Genomic DNA, 18,179 nt, shown 5'->3' with positions numbered 1-18,179 from the left:
GTGTCAGTCCCTTCTACAGCATCCAGCTCTTCTTCCTGACAGAATGTCCTTTAGTCCAGAAGTGTTCGGATTTGAGAGTGTCAGAGGTGCCTTTGAAGTAGGCAAACTTCACAGGAAAGTTTCTGTAGTGCACAAGACCCTACCTTTCCCTGACCTGGCACCAGACACACTACAGGGGGGAGGAAACAGCTTTGTGTAAGGACAGGCACAGCCATATTCAGGTGTCAGTTATAACTCCTCTCACTACTCTATCTCAGTAAGGCGCATCAGCCTGGTAATGGTCCATCAGGATATGCACGGCACACCCCAGCTCCCATTTGTCTGACTGTCTAGAATGAATACACAAGAGCCCAACGTCACCCTAACCAACGTGCGGATTCTACAGACAAGCAGAGGCACAGAATAGTTAAGCAAGAAAATGCCCACTTTCTAAAAGTTGCATTTTCAAACATGCAATTTAAAAACCAACTTCACCAAAATATGTATTTTTAGATTGTGTGTTCAGAGACCCCAAACTCCAAATCTGATTCTTCTCCCAATGGGAAATTAAACGTAAAAGATATTTCAAGGCGATCCCCTTGGTACCCTATGAGAGAGATAGACCTTGCAATAGTGAAAAGAAAAATTAGCAGTATTTCACAATCAGGACATGTAAAACAAAACAGTACATGTCCTACCTTTTAAATACACTGCACCCTGCCCATGGGGCTGCCTTGGGTTTCCCTGAGGGGTGACATACATACAATTAAAAGGAAGTTTTGGGCCTGGCAAGTGGGTGTATTTGCCAGGACGAAATGGCAGTTTAAAACTGCACACATACGCTGCAGTGACAGGTCTGAGACATGTTTGCGGGGCTACTATTGTGGGTGGCACAATAATTGCTGTAGGCCCACTAGTAGCAGTTGATTTACAGGCCCTGGGCATAACTTTTGCCAATCATTGATAAAGAAATCACCAATACCATTTACATAGGGAGCACTTGCACTTTAGCACTGGTCAGCAGTTGTAAAGTACCCAGAGTCCTAAAACCAGCAAAAACAAAAGGCAGCACACAGTCAAAAACAGGAGGTCCGAAGCAAAAAAACAGGGGAAATCACAGCAAAAGATGCCAGTTCTAGCGCTGGAGATATCAAGGCTGGCAACCATAGAAGTAGTAGGATACGGGGTAGCCTGAGTATGCACAGAAACATCGAGGCTCTTCGCATGCTGGGAGTGAGTTGCTGTAGATTCTGAAAGGAGAGGATCACCACCCCGCAGACCCCCGGCCCCACCCTCCAGGTCTCCCGTAGCCCCCCTCATTTTGACTCACTGTTGTGATTTGGAGACTCAGAACCTGGGTTACCCACTAGTTCCTGCAGAGAAAGGCTCAAACTAGCGGAAGGGGAAACATTCCCATGTTGTCCAGAATCGTAACTATGCTGCCGACTTGGCTATTCCACGGGCTTAGCAACAATATTGTCTCCTTGCGACATGTTCTCCATCAAAGAGGGTAGAGATTCAACCGCCCTCCCCGTTCATGCCACTTCTAATAAAGTATCCACCAGTGAGGATTCTTTCCATGGTGCAAGTTGCTCCTTGTTGCAAGCATTAAGCAAAAATGTTACAATTTCTTTTTTTAAGAACTTTATTTTTCATTTTGTCAAAATACAACCTGGCAGTCAAACTATACATAGACATATCATGCCAATCAAGAAGCATTCAATAACTACATGTGCACAAGTCTTCTTTCCCATTTTCAAGGAGATCAATAAGGGGTCTCACTCCCCAAACTGGGAATGCACCTTGTATTTATCATGTGGAGTCACCGCCCCGCTCTTCCCCAGTGTCGTGGTGTTCTGCCTCATCAGTGTCATAGCCTGAGTCTGTTGCAGCTGTGGAAGCAGGAGCTAGGAGTTTGCCTGTAAGAGCTTGCCATGTTTTTAGTGTGTCCTTAAGTTTGCCATCCTTCCTACTAATGCGTATATGTGTCTCCTCAGGTATGGCCAACTCAGTCACCTCCCTATGCCAGAGCGCTATCATCGGGGCATAGTGGGCCCTCCATATGATTTCAATTCTATCTCGTGCCAGTACCATAGCCAACTGATCAAATATATATGTTATCTTGCAGCCCTTCTGGCATCTAAAGAGGCCTAGTAAATTACATTGGGGTGTCAGCTCAATACATAGTCATTTGGCACTCACCATTTCTTCCACAACTAGTTGCCAGAAGGGGTGTATTGCATCACAGGACCATGCTATGTGTAAGAAATATGCCCCGAGTGTCGCAGTGCAAACATGTGTCTGGGTGAGCCTCAACCATTCGATGGAGGTCTGCGGGCGTTAAGTAGCTTCTTTGCCGAAAATTATAATATATTAGCTGAAAACAGGCATTTCTAGAGACCATGTTTGTTTGTTCACATGCCTGTTGCCAGCCTGCATCTCCCATTGGAATACCAAATTTCAGGCCTCATGAGCCCGTTGTTTGGTGTCTACTGTATCCAACCGCATTGCTCTGTAAAGATGCACAATTAGGTGTCTAGTCATGCCGTAGGTTAGCAGTATCTCAATGGTTTAAGTAGGCAGCAGAGCTGTAGGATAGCATGGCCAGGGGTGCCTAGCTGTTTTTGCTAAGTCCATATGTTGTAAATATTGCCTCTGGTCTAGACTGAACTCTTAGCTTGCTTTTTCAAGTAAAATGAAAGACTGATCTGGGTACAAGTCACCCCATAGTTCGCATCCTCCCTCTCTCCATGCTTGAAAGGATATATTGAATACCATCTGCCTGATTGGTTTTAAAATCCAGATTGGAAGCTCCCTGTGGAATGGTATGTGCTTTAGTACTGTCAGTACAAATGGTTACCTGTCTGTCTGTCACACTATATACAGAGTATCTCTCGGTGCACTCGTTCCCTCACTTAGCAGCTCTGGAAGACGACCAGCGCCCACCATTCAATTCAAGAGCCACGTCTCCCAACTAGGGTCTGTGTCAAGCCATTGAATTGCATGTGGCAATTGAGCTGCATAATAGTAGAGGTCCAAACGCGGGACCTTCAATCCACCTGCTGCATAAAGCCTAGTCATGTGGCCAATGCCACTCTACTATACCCACGAGCCCATAAGAGTGAGATTAGGAGAGAGTTCAGCCGACAAAACATACGTCCCAGGATTGGGCGATGTATTTTGGAGCGAGTGCAGACATCTTGGCAGGAGTATCATCTTAGAAATGGCCAATCTGCCCATCAGGGACAGGGGTAGTGTGTTCCAAAAGACTATCAAATGTTTGAGAGAGTCAAGCACTCTGCCCATTTTAAGCCACAATTGTTCTACTCTATTGTGGGCTACCTATATTCCCAGGTATCTAAACAATACCAATTCCCAACGCAAGCCCAGGGTGGTGAGGTGTTCGACGGAAGTCCCAACCAAAGAAGCCAGAGGAAATATCAGATATTTGGACTGATTAACTTGGAGTCCCGATACATCTCCGAATTCCTCCAGTAGATGCAGGAGAGCTGGCATTGCAATTCGAGGTGAAGAGATATAAAATAGGCATCATCTGCATACAACGAAATAGTATGATGTACGTTTCCTAATTGTATATCGTAGGGCTGCAATTGCAGTTGGGCTCTAATTGCTAGTGGCTCTATCGCCAGGGCGAACAGGAGTGGGGATAGCAGGCACCCCTGTCAGGTTCCGCGACCCAATGTCCAGGCCTCTGAGTGGGACTGACCCATGCGAACTCTGGCGACAGGGTGTGTGTAAAGCAATTTAATCCAATCTCGGGATTGAGGGCCAGTCCCTATTGCCCGCAGTACCTTCAACAGGTAACCCCAGTCAACAGTATCGAATGCTTTCTCTAAGTCAATAGAGACCAGCGGCATCTCGTCATCTCGACCCTGTGTCTCAAATAGTTAATGTGTACATCTTCTAAGGTTCATACCTGTGTGCCTGCCTGGAATTCATGAACCAGGGCTGTCATGTGTGGAGCCAGTCGATTTGCCAACAGTTTACACAAAATGTTCATGTCTGAGCTGATGATCGTGGTTGGCCAATAAGACGCTGGGTTCATTCTGTCTCCCTCTGGCTTTAGATACATACAGCTCTCCCCCCCCTTCTGCATAGTCGGTGGTACAACCCCTGTGTCCCGTGCTTCAAGAAAGACTTCTAGTAGGCGCTGAGTTGTCTCCGCCGGGGGGGCCTGCTAGAATTTGGCAGGGAAACCATCTCCCCCTCGAGGCCATTGAGTGGGATAGTTTGCACAACGCTGCTCTAAGTTCCTCGAGCACCAATGGGGCTTCCAACTCCTTGTTAGCTTCTTCTGGCAGCTGCGGGAAGACTAAGCTCTTTAGGAACGGGGTGCATCTAGCCGAGGTAATGTTGGGATCTACTGTATACACTTCCTGTAAGTGCTACCTGAATGTTTCCACTACGTCCTGCCTCACAACCACTGACCTGCTCTCTGGTGTGAGTAAATGTGTTATGGATGTGGGTGCTCCGGCAAACAGCCATTACAACGCGGCTGTTTCCACGCAGGGCCTTTACCATGCAGCCTTTACCACGCATATACTGCTACCACGCATAGCCTTCACCACACATTTTGTTTTACAACGTACGTGGTAAGGGCATATGCTGGTAACAGTGGTGAAGGCACCTGCGTGGTCAAGGCTATCTGCGTCGTTAGAGAAGCAAAAAGATCCTTCCGCTTCCTCTTGATGACCTGTGCTGTGCCTCACAAGAGTTGCCTCGTCGTCGTCCTGTAAAGTTAAGGGGGATTATTTTTGGTATTGCTTTTGGGTCGGGTATTTTTTAAAAGGGCAGGGGGCGGTGGGGGTCACACAGTTTTTTTTTTTTTAGTGATTAGGGCAGTGGTCGGGTATTGTTTTAAAAGGGCAGAAGACTGGTCGTGCTGGGTTCTAGATTTCGCGTTTAGGGCAGTGTCGGGTATTTTTTAAAAGGGCAGGGGTGGTGTGGGTAACACTGGGTTCTAGATTTAGGCCTTAGGGAAGGGTCTGGTATTTTTTTTAAAAGGGCAGGGGCAGTGGGGGTCATGCAGGGGTGTATGTTTAAAGATTAGGGCAGGGGTTGGGTATTTTTTAAAAGGGCATGGGCGGTGTGGTTTGCGCTGGGTTCTAGATTTAGGCCTTAGGGCAGAGTCGTGGATTTTTTTTTAAATGGCGGGGCAGTGGGGGTCATGCAGGAGTGTATTTTTAGGCATTAGGGCAGGGGTCGGGTATTTTTTAAAAGGGCAGGGGACAGTGGGGGTCGTGTTGGGTTCTAGATTTAGGTCTTAGTGCAGGGTCAGGCATTTTTTTTAAACGTCAGGGTCAGTGGGGGTCGTGCATGGGACTATTTTTAGGGATTAGGGCAGGGGTCGGGTATTTAAAAAAGGGTCGGGTGGGGGAAGGTTCGGGGACTGGCTTGAGGACTGAGGGCAGGAGTTAGGAAAAACTTTTATCACGCATGGACCTTTACCATACATGCTTTACAACAAAATACGTTGTAAAAGTATGCGTCTAGAATAATGGGGTAACCCAGTGCACCTCAGAATCTGGGTGTATAGGAGTGTGGAAAATGTTGGTTCGTCAGGTACACAGTCATTGTGAGTCCAACCCTTGGTGGACCATTCCCTGAAGACCTCTAATTAATTATGGCTGTTCCCTCTATCACCTTGTCCTGAGGAAGACCCGCCGTGCCTCTTAGTAAATCACACACCCCATTGGGTTGAAACGTTGATGTGCTCGTGACAATCCTGACCCCACTTTCTCCGCCCAACACCATAAAATGTAAAACACATTTGGATGTATCCTTACAATACAGACTTTGAATGATTTGATATTGGTGTGTTTTTTCTGTTCTTTTCTTTTTTGGTGTTTTGACTCATGTTGTTTGCCTTTTTTTCTCTCTGCTTTTTCATTTATTATTACTGAAAGACTTGAGTATTGTGGCTTGTTATTATTGATTATTATTTAGTGAACCTAGAAGCAATTCTGCACCCGGTAAAAACATGCATTGTAAAGGTTATATGTGGTAAAGGCATTTGCGTTGTAAAGCATGCGTGGTAAAGGCACCCTGTTTTATCTCCTTCTCTATGTAGCTGCTGTTTGTGCTGTTTTAGAGTATACTTGTGAAAGCGATCCCAGATGTCCTCTATTCAACTGCGCACTTACTGCTCCACTATCTGCTTTTCTGGGTGTGTGAAGTCTCTCATCTGGATGTCAGCCAGACATTTTTCCTCCCTATGCAGCTCTAATTGCAATTGGCAGCATACACCACATGTTAGTCCCATACAGGTCCCCCACATTACAGATTTCAAGGTCTCCCATTCTATGTCTCTACACACTGTGGAGCCCCAATTAATAGCCAAATAAGTAGACATGGATTGCAACAATGTCTCGGACCTACTGGATCTGTCAATATCTCTGCAGGCATTCTCCAATACTGGCCCCCTGGCGGTAGACTCCCCCATTGCATTTCACAACAGACAGGGGAGTGGTCAGAGAGAAAGTGTCCCATAATTGTTACTTGTATATCTTCTTGTCAACTGTGGCCAAAACTTGGTATTCTGTCTAACCTACTAAAGGTATTATGTGTTGTGGAGTGGCATGTATAAGCTTTCTGTGCTGAGTTTCTCTTTCTCAATACAACCATGAATCCCAAGTTATGCATGACTACTTTAAGGGCCACTGTCATAAGTGGTTTTGTGTATGCTCTGGGGGCTGACCTATATAGGTCTCCGGCCAGGACGCAATTAAAGTCTCCTAGCCAGAGCACGAGGGTCTCCATCTCCTGCATTACCAGATTCTGCATGGTCAGGAAAAAGTTGGATCATCGGTGTTAGGGGCATAAGTGTTGAGGAGTGTAATTGCTTTACAATTGAGGGAACCCTGCAGGAATACATACCTCCTTCAGTGGCGGCTGCTATTTACCGGGGGTCGCGGGCGGGGCTGGGGGATCCGGAGGATTCTAAATGAAAAAAAAATAATAATAACCTCACTGACCTTCAAGCCGCCACCCGGCCAGCCTCCGCCTCTCGGTCCGCTCGCCACCGCCGCCTCTCGCTTCTGGAAGCAGTAACAGGAAGCACCTAGACTCCTGACACCCTAGCCAATCACAGCGCTGCAATGCAGTGCTGTGATTGGTCTCAGTGCCGTGGATCGGCGCTCAGGCAGAGAATGAGAGCCTGGGGCATGTTCTGCACCCAGGCTGTAATGCAGCTTGGGTGCAGAACATGCAAAGTGCGCATTATGGTTTGGCCGGTCAAAGCGTAATTGCCCACTTTGGAGTGGGCAAACCACTCCTCCCCTGCCCTGCTCTGGCAGCCCTGCCTGCCCGGCCCGCCCCGCACCAGGGAAGAAAAACTAAAATGATGATAATGCTAGTTATTATCATTTTAGTTTTCTTTAACTGCTGCTCATAAAGCAGTGGGGCTATGGTCCTCCGCCTTAGCGTAGGAACAGCCACTGACTTCCTTCCCACATCTGCTTATATATAGGTCAGCGAGAATGGAAGACCTGGCGCCACTCACATTTTTTTTTTAACAAGCTTTATTGAACACCATATATTATTCTCCAGATTATTATAGCCATTACATTGTGGTATTTTTCCTTTTCTTGCTGCTAGCACATGCTAGTCTATGCATAATGCTGTGTGCACGCAGGCACAACCAGAAGTGTCTCAATGATACAAAAACAGCTAGTATGGGCAGAGGTAAAAAGGCATTGATTTGAATAGGTTATCAACATAATTCCTAACATTTCCCCTTAAATCCACCCCCACCCCAAGGTCTGGCCCGCCAGGTCCAAATACCTATCCTGAGAAACTGCTAGTGTGGCTATCACTCGTCAATTCTTTCTGCTGTTGTGCGGGATCACATGTTGTAAGTTCACTTGGTAGTTACTGCACCTAAATGCAGCTGTTACCGAATTGAGGGACAGGGTGGTCCCGGGCAGCACATAATATACAGTCTCTGTCTCTATAGTTGAGAATTTTGTCAATAAGGGCCATGAGAGGTGCACCGGGGGTGGAGGTACAAGGGCTCTGTGGGCTTTCTCCACAACACAGAAATGTGACAGACCCTGAGGTTGCAGTTCAGTGCGCACCCAGTTCTCCAAGAATTGTTCGATGTCGTGCCCTTAGCTTTCTTCAGAAATCCAAACACACGGATGTTGCTCCAACGGGAGCAAACCTCGGCATTTTCCACCAACCGACCCTATAATTCCACGAAAGTTGAAGTCATCCGGAAAACCTGTTGTTTCAGGGCTGGTACTTCTCCCTGAAGCTCTGTGATGTTACCCTCTGCGGTCTCAACCTTGTCCGCCAACTTTCTTAGGTCATCTCGTAGGAGGTTTACATAGATGGAGACTGCCTATGACTTATTTTCTAACGCCGTTTGCGACCATGAATAACTGCCATGTGATGGCTCTGGACTCCCTTCAGGCTGACATTCCGCAGCCGCCTCTCCCCCTCGTCGTGTGAGTCTGTGGGGCTGCTGGTGCGGTGTAGCATATTGTATGATAGTATTCGCAGAATGCGAGCATGGAGCTCTGTCTTTTCCCATGATTGTATGTCGATAAATGGAGGCCAAGGAATCTTCTACAGTGTGGACGTATAGCGGAGACCATCAGCACTGCACTACAATTGTCGGGTTGCCCTGTCTAGTATGCTGGCACACTTTACTTGCAGAGGGATGATCGGCAGTCTAGCGCAGTGCTGGTGTACCCAGGAGTGCTCGTGCCATAATATTTATTTTGAAAAAGCTATGGTTTCTACTATCTTGAATATTTTCCCACACACAGTAATATAGTGTCACTACTACCACTACTACTTCAATCATAGTATAAAGAGATACCTACAAAAATCTATACTTAATAAAAAATACGCCACAAATTCAGAATTGGCATAAAAGTCAATGAAATGAATAGCATTAGCCTATGTCCCTTTCACAGAAGTGACCAGACACTACAACATTATTTTAGATGAAACAATAATAATAATGATAGTAGTAGAAAAGTAACAAAAAAACTCTCGCCTCAGAAGGTCTGTTTCAGAGACACTTGGGTTGGTCACCCCCATCTATTAGAACTCAGGCGCCAACCCACATTTCTAATACAATGGTGGAATGTCTATGACAGCACTAAGTCTCAAGAAGCAAAAATTAACAATACAGTAGAAGTGTAGCAGAATTTCTTTCAAGGAACACTTGGAGGAAGCCGCACAACACTTTACCAATTAGAGCTTTGGAGACACCAAATTGAATAGTCCGGTCTGAAACTACTTTGTGTCTGGTTTCTATTTTTAAAAGTTTTAGATTGAAGTTTTAATGTGCCGCATTGTAAAGCAAAACTGTGCCTGAATTTAACTGTGTCAGTTATCTACTTCTCATGTTCCCGCCGTATAGCTGCAGAGTATTAGCCCGCACTGTTATTGGATAGCAGGACCTCAGCCAATCAAGTGGGGAGTGGGGCGGAGTCAGTTGCACTCTGAAACACTGAAAATGATGACCGCAGCGCGGACGCACTGGTTGGAGACACCGAACTGAATAGCCTGGTCTGAAACTACTTTGCTTTTGGTTTCTATTTTTAAAGTTTTAGATTGAAGTTTTAATTGTGCTTCATTGTAAAGCAAAACTGTACCTGAATTTGACTGTGTCAGTTACCTGCTTCCCGCGCTCCCGCTGTATAGCTGCAGAGTATTAGCCCGCACTGTTATTGGAAAACAGGACCTCAGCCTAAGTGCGCCAAAGGCGTGCCTAAGGCAAGCCCGTCTGCACCCGGACGGGGTCAGGGGCCAGTCATTATGCCCAAAAACTCATCTACACGCTGGCAGAACTCAAAGACTTGGTTCCGCGAGACAGGCAACCTCTTGACTTGCCTCTCCAACATAAATTGAACAAGCTTGGCTTCTTCTATCCAGGTGAGCAACATTTTCGTAAACACAAGGACGTTTGTCAGGCCCTGAGTCAAAGTGCTCTGCCTATCCAGTCAAAAACAAAACATTCTGTAAAGGAACTAAATATAATGTATTTAAATACTCACTCCACTGTTAAACACCAGCTGGAACTGTTTAATCTTCTAGACACCGACTCACGCGACATGCTGTTTATGACAGAAACATGGCTGACAGAAGAATCCACCCCGGATATCCTAGATGCTCTCCCAGATAATTACTACCTCCTGCAAACAAACCTCCTGCAATCAAATAGATCCGTAGGGGAAAAAAGAGGGTGGAGTGGCAGTAGCCATCAACAAAGGATTGCCCTTCACTGCTATTTCCACGTTAGAGATAGAACTAGTGGACAGTCTAATTGTCAAACTACACTCTTCTAATAGCACAATGGTATGTGTACTGCTGTATAGACCACCCACAGTGATGCCGGATTTCCCCAAAGCATTCGCAAATTGCATCACATTCCTGACCGTGGACTATGCTAAAGTCCTGGTCATCGGCGACATGAATTATTGAGCAAATGAGGGGGAGGGGGAAAGAGCGCCAAGGAAATGAACCGGTGCTCTACAAAGTTTGAGCCTCACACAACACATCCAAGTACCTACACACATCAAAGGTCACACACTCGACCAGGTCTGGTCTATTAACCTCACTCTTCAGAATTTAGAGATTCCCCCTGTTTATGGTCGGATCACTACACAATTAGGTTCACTTTGTGTGATATTACTTTGCCCAAAACCACAACCCATTAAAAGAGCTCATCTAGGAACTGGAATCACATAAACTTGGAATCACTATGCGACACCCTGAACCGTGAGCAACCCACATGTCGGGTAAATATAGATAACTTCAAGGAAGAGATCAGCAATCGGCAATTGAATGCTACTAACACTCATGCTCCTCCACAAACTCTAACCACTCAGTATCAGGCAGTATGAAGCATCTAGATGGTTTACTGAGGAACTAAAATTAGTGAAACTCAGAACTCGTTAGGCAGAAAGAAAACGGCGAAACGCATATTCATCGCAATCTGGAGAACACTACAATGCAAATTTACTGGGCTACAGATAAAGCCATTCTGGAGGCGCAAAAATCATTTTTTTCCAACAAAGTTTAAAACTCAAATATTAAAACAAAAGATATTTTCAACACGGTAAGGGAGCTATACAACCCCGATCGCGTGACCCCTCCTATCCCGGCCACACAGAAAATATGTAATGATTTAAACTCTTTTTTCTTAGATAGAATTAAGAAAATTAAAAAAATCCATAGATTCCAATCACAAGGATGTGGATGAGCTGTCAGGAAACACAAACCCTGACTCCATGGCCACCTTTCCATGACTAAACAAAGAACAGCTCTTAGAACTCCTAAACAAAGTGAAATCAGGCTCCCTTCCGACCGACCCCATCAAAATGGGTCGGTCATAAGGGAATCCGACTAGCCAATTACGATGCGGGCTGAGGGATTCCGACCGATGGTTGGAGCCTTTCCAGCCTGCATCGTAATCGAGCCCCAAGTATGACCAATAAAATATACAAATACTAACCTAACTAACAATATACCCCCAAGACATATTGATTATAGAAAATAGATTAAAATGATACTTTCATTGGCGAACTACAATGCAAAACTGCTAACCTGTACAGTTGCCGGCATCCAAAACATATTTACTATGCAAAAAAATTGAATAAATGAAAACAAATAATATAGCTCTTTTGTAAAGAGAATATACAAAATATATGAAAATTTTACACATATGTAAAATTGTTTACAAAACGTTTATAAAATATAAATATATTAGAAAATACTGTTAAAAATGCAAAATATTTTTTCTAGTATTTTTAATATAAAACATGAAAAATGTAAAATCTTTTTGTTAAAAGATGTCAAAATACCAATATGCATGTAAATGTAAATGTCTATAAAAACCTTACAAAATGTATATGCAAAAATATAAGTTTTGAATGCAAATTTTTAAAAAGTGTACTTGATAATATGAACATCAATAAAAATTGATAAAATAAACTTTGTCTTTGTTAATTACTAAAATATATTTAAAAAGTAAACTGTACGTCATAATAAAAATGAAATAAACCTGTATTAACTCCAAACTAACAAAAATGAAATAAAACTGTATTAACTTCAAACTAAGCAATACAACCAATCTAAATGCCACCAAAATATACTATGCGCTCCCAACTTAACCACATCAAAGAAAACTTTGTACTTTGGGGGGCTGAGGGGGTAAGATTTACTATTCAAGCCCCAACCTTAACTATTTTGGGGAACGCATTAGACTTCAGGGGTGTCAAGTTTACTATTCCGTCACCAAACCTAACCACTTTGGGCAAAGTATTGGCCAGTGGGGATTACAGATTTACTATTCCCACTCCAAACCTAACCACACTGGGTAAAAATGGAAATTATTAAAAAGACAACGTAAAAAAAATAAACATTTATTAAAAATAGATACCTCTAAAAACGTATACTTACTAACATGTTTCCTAGAAAATAAAAAAATTTGGATGTAGAAAAAACAAACAAATGTAAATGAAATTAATAATATTTAAAACATAAGTTCAAAATTAAAATAAATCTTACAAAAAGATAATACACTTTATAAGAACAAAATTAAAAGGTATTATTACAAATGAAAAACAGTATATATATATATGTATATATATATGTATATATATTCTCAAGTAATCGAAATCCGGCGGAACAGATTGCTCGAGCCCACACAATCAATTTCAATAGGTAAGTTTATTCAAATTGCAGACAAGGACGACGCGTTTCGACCACGTCCGTGGTCTTGGTTACATGACCTCCGCCTCCATTTACAACAATGTTCATGTCACATTAAAAGAAATATGAGTGCCAAATTATATAAGTGGAAACATAAAAATAACTAGCAGACTGAGCAGTTGATTGTGCGTATTTATACTTCTTTTGAAGGAGTAAAAACTCGTGGTTCTGGCCAGTGTAGGGAGACATGTTTATGCTAAGATTGTCTTGCGCTAATGCGAGTCGTCTCGTTTCTGCGAGAGAGAGTTGTTTTTGTGGGTCTAGTACCCATGTTATGCTTAGTTCCAGTGTGGAGAGAGGGATGTGTCAGACAGTGTACTGATCTGGTTAGATCAGTAAGCACGTTGGAGTGGACCGTGCAAACTGATGGTATATACAAGTGAAGTTGTAGTACCCTATGGTCTATTTTGAAAAAACAAGTGACTCAGAGTAGATTGGGGTGTCCGCCCATAACTCCAGTGCTCATATGGTTAACATGAACGTGACGTTCAGGTGACTCTCACTTGCACTCTCCTGGAAAAAATACAGACAATTAAAATGACATTAGCGACATTAGTCAGAACCACATGTTGATAAAATTTTAAGTTAAAACATAACATCCTGGATGATAAATTGTACATAAGCAGGGTCTGCTGTTGTAACGTTAAAAACAAGTGAGGGTGTGTAATGTGAAGGGAGAGGGAGAAGTGAGTGGTCAGTCAAGGCAAGATTGATGGTTCTATATAAAAAGTTTACAGGTGGCTGTATAATTCCTCATCCTGATTAAGGCCATCTGGGAATTTGGTGGCTGCTAAAAGGATGAAGCATGACTCACGTTTGTGAAGGGCTGCAGTTCGATTCCCTCCCCTGGGATTCGGGTAGACTGAGTCTAGTCCTAAAACTCTGGCTTTGGTACAGTCCGCCCCATGTTCCTTAGCAAAGTGCCTGGCAGTGCTGTAGCTTTGATCACTGTTGGTGATCGCGCACCAGTGCTCTAAGATTCACTTCTTCACTGCAAACGTTGTGGACCCCACGTACCAAAGGCCACACGGGCACACAATGGCATACACTACATACTCTGTGTTACAGGTTATCATTTTGGGTATCCTCCATTTGGTTTTAGATCTCTCTAGGGTAATTTCTGTGGCTTGCCTTAGCCAATTGTTCTCTTTGGGCTGGAGGTGACTGTGCACAAGTATGTCTCTCAGTGATGGACTTCTCTTGTATGTGATTGATGGAGATAAACTTATTTCATTACGCAGAATGGGGTTCTGTCTCAGGATATTCCATCTATTTTTTTAAATTCTGCGTATTTGTTTGGATTGGTTGCAGTACCTGGTGATGAATCTAGTAGGTTCTTTGGCTGTATCTTTGTGTGTTCCTTTGGGTCTACTTTTCTCTAGAATTTCTTCTCTACACTGCTTCTCCACTTGGTTTTCTGCATGGTGTAGTGCTTTTCTAGAGTACCCTCTGTCTTTGAATCTTTCTTTCATCTCCTGCTTGGTTTGTGTACATGATGCCTCGGTACTACAAGTACGCTTGGCCCTAAGGAATTCACTATACGGAATTCCCCATCTGAAACTGGGAGGGTGTGAGCTGGTGGAATGCAGGATAGAATTTCCTGCTGTCATTTTTCTGAATAGATTAGTGCTCACTCTTCCATTTCCCACAGTCAATTTGAAGTCAAGAAATTCAATGGAACTTTGGCTGTAATGTCTGGCAAATTTCTAATTGACATCATTCAAATTCAAACAGTCAATTAATACATTTAGGTCACTTTCAGATCCTTTCCACACAAAGAAATTGTCGTTGATATATCTCAACCATATAGAAACGTTATAGATCCAGTATTCTGTTTGGTCGTTCCAGAGCACCTGCTTCTCCCACCAGCCCACCATGAGATTGGCGTAGCTTGGGGCGAAGCAGGTGCCCATTGATGTTCCCTGCAGTTGCTCGTAGTATACATTTTCAAACATAAAGACATTTTCTTTTAAGCATATTGAGATCATATCAAGTAACATTAGTGTGTGTTCTAGGAATTCTGCCTTTCGTTTTTTAAGAAAAAACTGACATGCTTTAAGCCCGTCATCATGCCTTATGCTCGTATAAAGAGCCTCTACATCTAAACACACTAACCAGTCATTGTCCCCTATTTTGATGTCTTGTATCTTGTGGAGAAAATCAGTTGTGTCCCGCAGATAGGACGTGAGATCTTTAACATAGGGTAATAAAAAGTGGTCAACATATGTGCTAGTGTTTTCCATCAAGCTGTTTTTAGAGGACACTATTGGCCTGCCTGGTGGGTTGGTGGTATTTTTATGTATCTTCGGAAGAAGATATAGTGTGGGCGTGCTGGGGGTGTCATTTTTCAGAAATTGTTTTTCGGCCCATGTAAGGAGACCTTGTTCATGCCATGCTACCAGTTTGTTGTGATATTGGTTTTTAAGATCCATAAGTTATTTTCTGTCTACTCTCCCGTAGCATGTGCTGTCATTGAGCTGGCGGTGAGCCTCTTTTGTATACATTGTTCTCGTCATAAGGAACACATTACCTCCTTTATCGGAGGGTTTGATAACCAGCCTGTGATCTTTTTGTAAGTTGTTCACAGTCTCCCACTGGGGTTTAGTCATGTTGCTACTTCCTTTGGTGTCTTCTAGGAGTTTAAGTAAATCTTGGGCCACTAGATCGGTAAATACATCAATATTGTATTTAACCAGTATGGGTACATACTTAGATTTGGCTCTAAATCCAGTAAGGGAGGCTTCACCGGTATTTATACCAAGGAGATTAGAAATGTCCGTGGCATGTGTTGTGGCCCACAGAGGAGGGCACAGAAGAGCACTGTCTGTCAGCGCGCAACAAACCCTCGGAAGACGGAGGTAAAGGGTACTACAATTCCCATGGCGCATTGCGCACTGACGCTCGTGACGTCAGCGCGCCTTGTGCAAAGACGAAGAGAAGGAACATCCGGCATCGGCCGGGTGCCGGTTATTTTGAGTTCCAGGTCGGTGTGCGAAAGGAGTGCGGCGTTCTGGTAGGGGTGCTCTGCACCAACTCAGTATTCCTCGCTGACTTCAATCGCACAGTATTCTTTGATACTCCGGTCTTGACAAATCTTCGCTAAGCCTTGTCATTGTGTAGTGGTGATTTGGTGGGTCGATTCCGATAGTCTCGGTGGCCCCGTTGGAGGTCTCCCTGAGGCATTGCGGGGTCGCATGTTCAGTGGGACTGCTTTTTTGGTGTAACACAATTCAGCTCGAGCCCGCCAATCAACTCTTATAGGGCGGATTGTTGTTCTATAATTTTACGAGTGTGGTCTTCACACTGCTTTGGTAGCTATCCATACGGTGTAGTATGGACGCGTCATAGTGACCTTGAGGCATCATCCTTGCTTCTTCGGTAGTACTTCCCAAGACGTATTGGGACAGTGCAAAAGGAATCGTTCTAAAACTTGAAGGGCGCTAGTGGAACATTCCTGATTCAAATGCCCTGCTGCATTTTCATTTGTTCATTTGTACTTCGCTACAGGGGCGGAAAGGTGACTGCTGGCATACGTCCTTCCCCCCCTGTACAGAGTGGAGTCCAGGACTCGTGGTATGTATGTTAGCCTAAGGAGCTCATAAAGAGGGGGTGTTATGAGAGGGTGTCAAAACGTTTGCTGATTAGTGTCTTTTTTGTAGGATCCACGCTTGCCCTGATACCAGCTCCTTCAGGTCTCCCATTTCAGGAGTTCGTTATTTCTTTTCCAGGTATAATATGGGAGTTAGGGGAACAATGTGTTGAGGAAACTAGGGGTTGGTCTAACAACAGCATACTGTTATTTCTCTTCCAGATCTCCCTCCCTGCTGTCCCCTTCCTTTCCTTCCCTCGCCTGATCGCCCTTCTGTGTCTGTTACAAATATATATCAGACCAAGGGGTTATCGGGAGGTGGACCCCTTACAGCATCGTACGACTCCGAGGACAATTGGACGGCGACAGCATGTGTGGGATTGAAAGGGTCAAGGGAAACAGTGGTGAGTTCTCGTGATGCCTGATGCTCAAGGTTTGCCATGGTTTGTAGTGTGGGGATGACGTGTTGTCAAAGCATGCATTTTACATAGTTTTAGTTTACGCTCGAATTTGTACAGGTCAACTCTGGCTTGTGCGTAATCAAAACCTGTCTCGGGGCAGAAAGACAAGCCTAAATCTAATACACTCATTTCATCATTAGACAGAATCTTATTGGTCAGATTCATTACCGTTAGTTTTGGTGAAGTGTCCCCCATTATTGGTTCTTTGCCTTCTGGCCTCTTGTTCCCATGCCAGTCGTTCTTAAGTTTTCTGCGCCTTATGTTTCTTTTGTGGTTTTGCCTGCGTTTTCTTGTCTTTTTCCTTTTGGCCTCCCTCTGTTTGAATGTTCTTTCGCTTTCTGCACGAGGAGAAGTTCCCTGGAAAAAGACTGCTGTTCCAGACTGCCAGATGTTGTGCTGTCCAGTGAATCTTGATCTGAACTCAGATCAGTAGTAGAACCCTCCTTGCTTGTTTCTAGGAGTTCCAAGGCTCTGTCCTTTTTAAGTTCAGATCTCAAATTTGCGCTGTTTTGGGGCCACTACATCTTTCTCAAATGCTTTCATTTTATCATCCACTGATTTGATTATTTTTTCCACTTCTTGTTGGTCTGTTTCCTTTTTCAAATCATCCCTTATTTCTTGTATTTGTCCCAACAGGCACTTTTGTTCCTCCCAGGCATTCGCTATTAGGATTTCCAGCATTCTCCTGGAACATGCGGTTGTATTCTCAACCCAGTCTTGTAGCACTTTTGGCTTCGGTATTGACAGAGTGCGGGTGATAAAAATCCGAAGTCACCTTGGCATACGGTTGACCTCTAGGTAGTTTTGAAATGAGGTCGCCTCCCACCATCTGCTAATCTCCTTATGCCTCAAGCGTTCTAGCGTGTTACCTTTTTGTCGAAGGTTTGTGGGTGTCACTTCAGCCCTTGTTCTCCCAGCTGGCTGAATATTCCATTGTGGTTTGGTAAAGATTGCCTTGGCTGATGCCTCACGTCCTTTCAAATACTCGTCTGCCATAGTATGTTGTTGTTATGCACAGTGCTTTGTGCGCACTCCTGCTGGCGAAATTGATCTCACGTTTCGAGCCGTCTGGCTGACATGAACTCTGGTTGGCCACGTAATTGGTTGAGGTTTCGCTATGGGGACAGGTCAGGCGGAAGTGCCGATGCACACCGTGTCTCTCCTTGCTGATTTTGCAAACCGGCTCGGGATCGGGGAAGGAAACAGCACACCGGGGCGCTTGCTTGCCTCACCTTTCCTCCTGTGGGTTTGTTGACGTTGTGCCTCAGATTCGGATCGTTACTCCGATTTTCTTTATGTGTGCCGCATACGTTGTCGACCAACTGGCGGGTACTCCTGACGACAAGGACTCCAGTTGCAGGGCGGGCAGAAACGGAGTACCCTTCCTCTCGAGTCGGGGC

This window comes from Triturus cristatus, chromosome 2_1 (assembly GCF_964204655.1).
Source record: "Triturus cristatus chromosome 2_1, aTriCri1.1, whole genome shotgun sequence".
Taxonomy (NCBI): Eukaryota; Metazoa; Chordata; class Amphibia; order Caudata; family Salamandridae; genus Triturus; species Triturus cristatus.
This window is presented reverse-complemented; position numbering follows the sequence as displayed.